The sequence below is a fragment of the Micropterus dolomieu genome, linkage group LG22 (genome assembly GCF_021292245.1).
Source record: "Micropterus dolomieu isolate WLL.071019.BEF.003 ecotype Adirondacks linkage group LG22, ASM2129224v1, whole genome shotgun sequence".
Classification (NCBI taxonomy): Eukaryota; Metazoa; Chordata; class Actinopteri; order Centrarchiformes; family Centrarchidae; genus Micropterus; species Micropterus dolomieu.
Window position 1 is genome coordinate 8,940,987 of NC_060171.1, and position 9,617 is coordinate 8,950,603.

The 9,617-nt window shown below is 39.4% G+C and overlaps 1 long non-coding RNA gene across 3 annotated transcripts; it reads right to left on the bottom strand.

The window, feature by feature from the left end:
- Positions 1 to 361: 361 nt before the first annotated feature.
- On the bottom strand, positions 362 to 7,643 carry LOC123962050. Of its 3 annotated transcripts, XR_006822843.1 has the most exons (5): positions 7,401 to 7,643; positions 4,679 to 4,805; positions 2,310 to 2,419; positions 1,954 to 1,995; positions 362 to 1,346 (listed from the first exon to the last, which is right to left on the bottom strand). It is a non-coding gene; the product is annotated as an uncharacterized LOC123962050 (long non-coding RNA). The 3 variants fall into 3 exon arrangements; XR_006822842.1 differs by having other exon boundaries at positions 362 to 1,995; XR_006822841.1 differs by lacking the exon at positions 7,401 to 7,643 and adding an exon at positions 6,955 to 7,388 and having other exon boundaries at positions 362 to 1,995.
- Between the last annotated feature and the right edge of the window lie 1,974 nt (positions 7,644 to 9,617).

Sequence of the window (9,617 nt, forward strand, 5' to 3'; positions counted from 1 at the left end):
GCTCTTACACAATTTGTACCTGGGAGGAAAACATGTGATACATTATTCCTGGTACTTATACAGATGTCTGTGAATGTATACGTGTGTGTTTGCCAGTGTGTTTTGCTTTAAAATGATGAAATCTTTCCGTGCCACAGGCCCTGTGTTGTGTGTGAATAGTTTCTCTGCTGAAAATTTTGTTTTTCTGCAGACTGCAGAAGAGATTGTGAAATCCAAAGATCTTTTGATAGCAAGTGAGTAAGACACGAGGTAGCTGTGGAAATGGCAGGGACTGCTGGGAAAATAAAGAGACAGTGAAGACAAATCCAAGGCCTGTAAACAATTCTGCCAGGACACAAAATGCTGTTGTTACATCCGGACCACTGTCTTTAATTGAGTAAGACAAAAGTACAGTCTCAGCACTGCTGAGTCATCACAGAGAAACTGCAGTGGTGGTAGTTCTAATCTGAACACTGCTGTATCTTAAAACCTTCACCTTTGTTATATAACTACATTCCTATTACATTGGACATTTGTATGTCCAATCTGAATGAATTTTCCATAGTGTGTCATTTGACAACCTATCCCTTTTCTGACTAAAAGTCATAGTTTTATTCACAAATGTGCATGTGGAAAGAGATAGATACGATTCACACTTCCATAGCTTGTAACCTTTTACAAGAATATTTGTTTCTCAGAAAATCCAAATGACTGTACTGAGTGAAAGAAACTATATCACAGTTGACTTAGAACTGAAAGACAACAGTAAGACTATTGAATTAGCACATTTTTTGTCACTTTGGTCTTGTTGCTGACTCGGTCTTGAGCCCAATTTGGACTTATCTTGAAACTGCACAGACTTAGATTAGTCTTGAACTTGATTTAAGTGGTCTCAACTACAGCCATGTACCATAATTTTAGAGATTTCAGGTATTTTCTGTTGTTTTCTACTGACCCACATTCATCCAGAGAGGGCTACATTTGATAAAAGTGTATAGAACATCGAAGTAAAGCAATGATGGTTCACGTAGTGAAGGGTTTCAGCAAATTAAGAAACTAAGAAGTGGTTCTAACAGTTTTCTTACAGCTAGAAACAGAAAAGACTAACTTGCAAAGTGGAAATTTCAGATCACATTTTGCAACCTGAAGGCTTTTGAACAGCTGCCAGAGATTGCTCATCTAATGAGCTGTTGAAGTGATGAAGTGTTGCAGGATCCAGTACTACTGCCAACCTGAGTTTAAAGTGATACTCCATCCAAAGTTCATGTTTCAAATCACATCACATTCAGAACCACATCTTGTAGGCTTGAAAGATGGCGGTAAAATGTCATGAAATACTATAGTGCCCTGATGATACACCTGTGACCCTGGTTGATCAAATGAAAGAAATTATGGGGGGAAAAAACAGTGTAAATGTGTTGTGAAGAACAAAAACAAGTCTTATGATATCCTGCTTCTTAAAAATATCTTTTAACTTGTAGTGTTGTAGTAATACGTGTCTAATAAATATGCTTTGGTGCAGTTTACCAAATAAAGTCAAGATGTAAAAGTCAACAATATAACAAAGATTGTTTCAAGATTGCTAAGAATATTTCACTGACAACTGAGATGCAAAAAGCTCAATAAAAGCACTTAAACATTAAATGTGGAAGAAATTAAAGCATCCTGTTTGCAATTGACCCCAATAAAAGGCATAGTGCCCAAAGTCATTAACTGCTCATTAACTCATTTACAGTTATTTTATAACAACCTATTATGCATGAGTGCACTGGTTAACCAGCAATGCTATCTTTGGATTGCTTTGAAATGATCCAACAGGAGGTTTAGCACTCTTGAAATGAATATCCCACAAGTCACCACAGAGGATTCTGACTGAGATGGATGTAATTTCATGTAGGCTGAACAACACTTGATTGACAGTCTTCACTTAAAAATAAACGTAAACCCTTCCTTCACTGAATTGGATCATCTCACCTATTGCAGGGCTGTCATTTGGCACTGATTCCAAATTTCAAGCTGTAAAAACAATAATATAATAAACCTGAGGCAATATTTAGGCCATAAAGTTGTAGACCCATGCTCATTTTAAATGTTTAAAGCCTAGCTTTAAAAGTTGTTACTGATGTTTGCAGTTTCAAAGAGAAAACAAGTCATGTTATTATTTAACCAGTCTCCATGGTTTGCTAATGTGGTGTGTATCAGGCTGGGCTCAAATGATTCTCAGAGGATATTTACAGAAGCTATGAACAGGTATGTTATATCATCACATTATCTGTTAGTGTGAAAGGAATAGTTCAATATGCTCCTTGTGCTACACATAAAATATGTACCTGTCAACTCCTTTCCTCATGGGTCTGCAGCCAGACTGTAGAAGTTCCCTCTGGAGACAACAGCCATTTCCTCAGAGCACAGTCTGCATTCCTGAGACTCTGTCCAATCCCTGTAAACAACATTCCTGCTTTAGGAAACAAAAGCCACAAAAAACTATTATCCCACTGTCCGATCCAAAAGCCCCTTCTCTGTCATCTCTTTTTCTCTCTTAGACTAATGAGTGACATTTGTTCTCTCTCCTGGTGTTTCCAACATTTTATTGGAAACTGTCAGGTGAGTTTCATTAAAATGACTGTGCTTGACTGTTTAGACAACCTTTAACACATATCCCCTTAGTTTCTGACAAAGCAAGACTCTAAACCCTCAACCCCTTCAGTGTCACATAGCCTTGTAAAAACAATACAATCATATTATCTCAGCAGAAGTAACTTAAATTCCTGTATTTGTTAACCTTTCTTAGGTAGTTAGGTATTGGTTGTGACATTTTACCCATTACCTCTGAGCTTTGGGAAAATAATTGGAAGTCCCTGTAGCTATTGACGAGCGATTAGCCACAACTGTTTATGGTACAGTGGCAGTTGAGTTAAAAGGCACAGTATATCTTGGTGTTTTAGTTTTTGAACCATCTTCTTGTGTTTGGTACTACTACACAAGCTAAATGGAAAGTGAGCCACAACCTCATGCAAGCTGTGTTGAGACTGAATGAAAAGTGAATTTTAGACGCAGCATGACTACATATAAAGTCAGGGGAAAGAGTTGAGTGGATGTGAACAGATACAAATTGGCAAAAAGCAGCGCAGAACTGAGGCAAGTTGACAAATTTTCAACTTTAGAGAAACATTTGTGCTAATACTAGGGCTCAATGACTCCACCTACTGAACGTAGAGACATGAATGGGAAGGGAAATACAAAGGGAGTCAGAGTTGTAGCTGTCTCAAACTCATACAGGCAGAATCCACATGCACAGTCCATGCATGTGTTGCCAGTTAGCCACACTTGGCAGACCGGCTATTTGTGGCAAATAAAACTGACTGCACAAACAGTTCAGATTAAAGTAGCATTTAAGAAACTGGCATCAGCAGAAAGTTAAACAGTAAGTGGCTGCGCTTTAATTTATAACATTGGCTGTATCCGAAATCACCCACTACTTACTATATAGGGGGTAAGGAGTAGTGAATGAGTAGTGATTTGGGACACAGCCATTGTGTTCTGTAACTTCAAGTACTATAAGCAGGTAATTTTGCTTTTGAACAGCACACAGGCCAAATCCAAATCCAAAAATCTAAGCAAGTGGCCACAAAAAAAACATCAGGTCAGTGACATTGATCAATAAACCCCTGCAGATATGTTATGGTTGCACAGGCCAATAAAAAAGTCTTACCTTTCCCTTCAATTTAAGAGGAGAGGAGAAATGTATGTATTGAACAGACACAGGAATGACATGATAATTATGACAGCCTCTGTCAGACTGTCACATACCAAACTGCCCCCACCCGCATCTCCCCTGGGACGACCTAATCTGTCTGTGAAATGGACAGAGCAAACGTCAACATTGGAAAACTAACATCAGACTGCAGAAAGTATACGGCCAAGCGTGATTAAAGGGTTTAATTCCAATAACACAGACATCCATGCACAGTGATTCATCACTCTTTGCTTCATATTTCAATGATTTCATACAGTACCACATCACTCTTGCTTAGTTTACGTTTTGAGTTTTACTTTATTTGCCCACAGTGATTTGGAAAGAGTGTGACTTAGTTATAAAATGGTAATGCTTGTAGCAAATTCTGCTAATCACCTCATAGATAAAACATCCATCACTAAACACAAAGTATGAGAATAAGAACAGAAAGACTTTGGCATGAACATTTCATGAGATGCTGCTCCCATTTGCATTATTATTGATGATGAAAGGAAAACAAGCCCTGACTGTTAGCATCTGAGGGCTAATTGTTGATTTTCAGGCAATGCCGTCTTTGATGTCATCTTCTTAAAAGATGGAAAAAGACACTGATTTTGAAAATGCTGTTTGGTAAGGAAAGACAAACAACAAAAACCACAAAACCAAACCATATAAATGACACAGGAAGTTGCCCATCAGCCCAGCAAAGATCTGTAATATCTCTGTCATTTCAGTGAAGCCGCAAGTTTAATAAATTAGCTAATAACCCTTCAAAGGTGAAATTTAAAGTAGGAAAATACAGTTCCCAGATAGCATTATCAAACAGTGCACAACTAAGAGTGTGATATACAATGCGGGAGTGTACGGGTTGACGTGGTAATCTGTTCACATCACGCCCTGTGCAAATGTCAGAGCCCAAACACAGAGCAAGGGGAAAAAGATATAAGACAAAAAAATTCAAACCTTCTCCACTGGTTGTTCGGCTTTGGAGAGATGCCAACATTTTTCCCTTCTAGTCTGCAGCTCATGACTTTTTTCTTCACTCCCTCTGATTGTGGTTTTAAGCATTCCTGGATGGTTGGAGATTTAACTGTGAAAAGATATGACCAGCAATTAGACAGATCCCACTGAATCTCCCATGACAGGAGTGAAAACATCCACCCACTTTGTAAACAAGTCATATTCCTGGTTTTTGTAACTTCCTGAGAGCTTTTACTGTAGAAGTGCCAATAAATATTCTTGCAAATATTGGAAGACCAGACGTTTCCTTGGAAGTACTAATGTGGAAAAAAAGTTGCTGATTACATTCCAGAGATAACAAAAGCTAATGTATTTGTTCTTATGTCACCCACCCATCCTTTTACATATTTCAGTTTAGGCAATTAAAATGTTTTCATCACTTTAACTTTCTTTAACAGCTGTTTTACCGGCAGATGTGACCTTTTTCTTATATAACATCTTTCCCTTGTTATTTCATTCATCTTAATATGGAAAGTAAAAACACTTTGTACTTAGTAAAGATATCAAGACATTCATTCACAGAAAGATAGATATGCAACATGAATGAAAAAAATTGTGTTTTTATGTTAATAAAGGATCAATCATCAAAGTCCTGTGTTTGTTTGACCCATCCATCCACCTCCATATGTGGACTTCCTTGCTCTGCTCTTTATACGGTGTCACCTGACTTCCTTAAGGCTTTCTTCCAGGAGCTTGGTGCAATGCAGATGGGCGTAACAAAACATCGGTATTTGATGACCTGGGGAAACATGTTTTGGTTCATTCTTACTGCTCTCATCAACCTCCTTTCCAGCACAACACCTGTATTCAGTAAAAAAGCTTTGATAAACTCACTGTACGCTATTGTACCTCTTCAGCACCAAGTGGCAGACAAAGCTAGTAACTAGCTGTTGCACATTGTCAAGCATTCAGCAGATGTAAAGCCAGGTATTTCCTTAAGAAGTTGGTGGAGACCAAAACAGAACAAGAAGAAGAGTAATGGCCTTTCTTTTGTTGGGTGGCCAGAAACAAAAAGTTACTCCAGCGATCTTTTGAGTAATTTTCTCACATTTGACAAAGCTCCTCCAGAGCTACAGAAAGACATTATACAACTATTTTCACAGGCTGGGTAATACTCCCTGTGACTATTAAACTTACTTTGACATATAAAATTAGTCCAGCGTTCCTTTGAAGTACATTAGTAGTTGTATATTCAGTAATTGTTGTGAATTTAAAGTGGATTCTGTTTGGTAAATCAACATGCTGTACCCAATTTAAGGTTCAAATAAACATTTTTGAGGAACACAGTTGTTTTCCATCCACTATAGGACTTCAAATTGTTATGTGGTGGTGTGAACATCGGTGATGAAAAGCAGTGAAGGCAGACAGCTGTGATTGAATTTCCAGAAGGTCTCTTCCTTAAAATAACTTCCCAGTCAGGTCCTGCATACCATGTCTCTGTGTGTGTTGAACACTGGCCCGCCTTGCTCTGACTACCACCTCACCCTGCCCATACACATTCAAGACCACCTCAGGACCACACTTCCTCTGGTCATGTTACCGTTTGGTGCCTTCATTCTCCAAAATCAACAGGGAGAACTTGCACAACTTTTCACCTTAAACACAAACCCGCCTACGAATAACAACAAGGAATGAAACCTAGGAAAACTGTAAAAACAACTGCCAGCCAACATGCATAACATCATCACTGCGTGGAGTATTTGTCATTCTCTCCAATGAGGAAAAGACACCAAAACCTGTTTTGCATTTTTCATGCATGTGTGCATTCTGACTGATTTGAATCCTGGCTTCATGTAGTGACACAATAAACCCTGGAGGGAGAGCTCCACCCTATCAGCTGGATAGAACAACAACACAAACCAGATCTGACCAGGCATGGGGGTCCACCCTCATAATTTCCTGCCCAGTCAAGACTCTTGGCCTCTCTCCATGCTTTTTGAGGGCTCTAGGGCGGGCAAGGGGATGGTGAGGCTCGAGGGTGGGTGGTGAAGGAGGGGAGAAAGATGAAGTGCAATGGAGGAAGGGATAAAAGGAAGCTGGAAGGCAATATTAGACTAGCCCTATGTTGTTCTTGGCACTCTCGCTAGTCTGTCCCACCCCACTGCAGGGTATTACATGCACACTCACACACACAAGCAAAACACAACAGAGATTTCCATGACAATAGTGTTCTAGCCAGAGGGAGTAACAAAGTAGGGTGACCACTGTGCATTTCTCACGGAAGAGGAGAGGTTGAAAGTCTCATTCAGCACTGGACCCAAGGAATCATCTGCTCTGCTGATCTGGCCACAAAACCAAATAAGTCACGAGAGGACTTCAGGGGCAATCTGGTATCTAAGCAGCTCTCAGGGGAGTGGGGTCTGTAGCAAGCTGAGGAATGAATTGTGTGTAATTAACTTTCAGTCAGTAGAAAGCACTTGCTGTAATGTTGGGTCCTAATTGGATAAGGCTTAGAAACTGTGCTGTAGTTATGTAAGTTTTTTTTAACATAAAGTTTATTACAACTTGGATCTTAATTTTGGCCATTGTTCCTAACCATTATAATAACATTATGGTACTCACCAAAGTATTTGGGCCACATGGCTAAAAGGTATTTTGGGGGAAGAAACATGAGCAGCAAAAGGTTTTTGGTGGAGAATATGAAGAAAAGTAGAAAAATAATTACCCAGACATCCATCACCAGTTACAGACAAACCCTCTGGTTCAACTTTGACTTAATGTACTTGCTGTGCAATGAATGGATAATCAGCAATATGCTTTGCAGGTCACTTTGCTCAGGCCAAGAAACAGTTCAGCATTCTTTAAAACTACCACTTGTTACAAATCCAGTAAGGAGCAGGTTGGAATCCAAAGTCTAATAAACAGGCAAAAAGATCAAAACACAGGTAATGCAGGCAGAAACAGGGACCCAAGACATTAGTACACAGCAACATAACATGACTAACAATGTGGCAAGGAGTGAGTGGGAATGGTCCAGTTAAATATCTGCTGGGCTGATGATGGGAAGTGGAAACAGGTGAGAGAGTGGGCAGAGTAGGCCAGGTGCAGAGCTGATAAGAAGTGGGAGAAGGTGTGTGAATGGGTGCGGCAGTCAGGTGATGAGGAAAAGGGGTAAATTCAGAGGGCATCTGACGGCTGGCAAGAGGATGGCAGGTCTGGGAAGAAAAGAACATGGCCTGAGAGAGCAGGGGCTGGAGACAGGGACAGATAGAGAGACTAATGTAGAGGGCTGGGAATGAGCATGTGTGGCTGCAGGAAGGGATTGAGAGGCAAACTGGTACACTCACCAAATGAGCAAAAATGCATGTATTTCCCCAAAGTATCAATAAACAATAACAATGAATCCAAAATTACCCATCAGTATAATGTTTTTTAGCACATGCCTTTTAAAGGAAGTATAAAGGTGAAGTGGCACACCTCTGAGGAAGCTCATCCAACTCTACTACCTCTTTTATTTTTCCACCCCTGTTTAAATATCATTTCCTTGATAGTTAGGTCAGTGTGTAAGAGCCTTCCTACAAAGATTTAATTAAATCTAATTACATGGTATAAGTACCCTACTGTGAATGGAATGTAGCTCGGAGACACAGTTAATGGTTCAAGAGGAGGCATGCAAACTACAGTATAGAGGGTTTTCACAGTACAGAATAACACAGCATTACCTAGAGCAGGGCTATTCAACTATATTGTTAAGGGAGTCACATTTTTAGAAATCTAGGGCCAGAGGGCTGGACATTTCCCTGGGTTATTCTGTATGTACATTTTATACAATGAGCCACCATATTTTTTTAAACTTTTATTTCATTGCATTGAAAAGTTTGCCTAATCATAAATTAAAAAAGATAAATAAATATCCCTTCTTTCAGTAATTAGGACACGTGCTTAATGTAATTTTCTTTACAACACACGCTGTGATATCGCCTCAAAAGTAAACACATATTTGAAACAAATGTAGTCTCCAACACATCACGAACGCCATTTGGCATATAATGTGGTGAATTCTGACATCTCTTATCAAGCTACATCATAGCATTTCCTTCTTCCTTGTTTTCTGACTACTTCTTCATCTTCACTGAACTATTTCACTTAGTTTAAACAAACATCAGTGAACCTGCACCACATTCATTCAGTATTCTTCAGTTGTCTTTAACTCACACGAATCAAAAAACACATATAGGCCCAGCATAAACACATATAGGCTATAAGAAGAGACACTGCAGAGGCAGAGATGGCTGGTTCATAATATGTGGCGATGGAACAGTGGTTAAGACACATGCCTTTGGTGTGGGAGACCTGGGTTAATTCACACTGCTACACATGTGAAATGTGTCCCTGAGCAAGACACTTAACCCCTAGTTGCTCCAGAGGCACGCAACGTGATAAATAGCAATTGTAAGTCACTTTGGATAAAAGCGTCAGCTAAATTAGTAAATCGTTTGTCAAGGAGGCAAGAGTATTAGTTTTTATGGTGTTCATGTGAGTGAAGCTGGATTTCGCAGGCAGCAACAGCAGCAGTCAAAGGAGGACTTTCATGTGTGATTGGCTGTTACAGTACAGGAGTGCTGTGCTAGTTTGAATGATTTATTGTGGCAAAAATGTCTGTTATTCACATGATTTGTTTTCCCTTCAGATTTTAAATTTGATTTATTTGTAAATAGAACTGATCCGCTGGCCTGTGTGACTTGATTGTGTGTGTGTGACATGCCGGAGTTGGCCTGCAAGCCGCCCGTTGTATAGGCCTGACCTTTAAAGATCTCATTGGCTCTATCAAATAGGCTATGTTTTTCTCCCTCTTCCTCCTTTCTTCTATCTTTTCATTCATTGTTACGTAATACTTGACAAAATTTAACAATTTAACATTTCTGCAGTTAATAGACGAAAG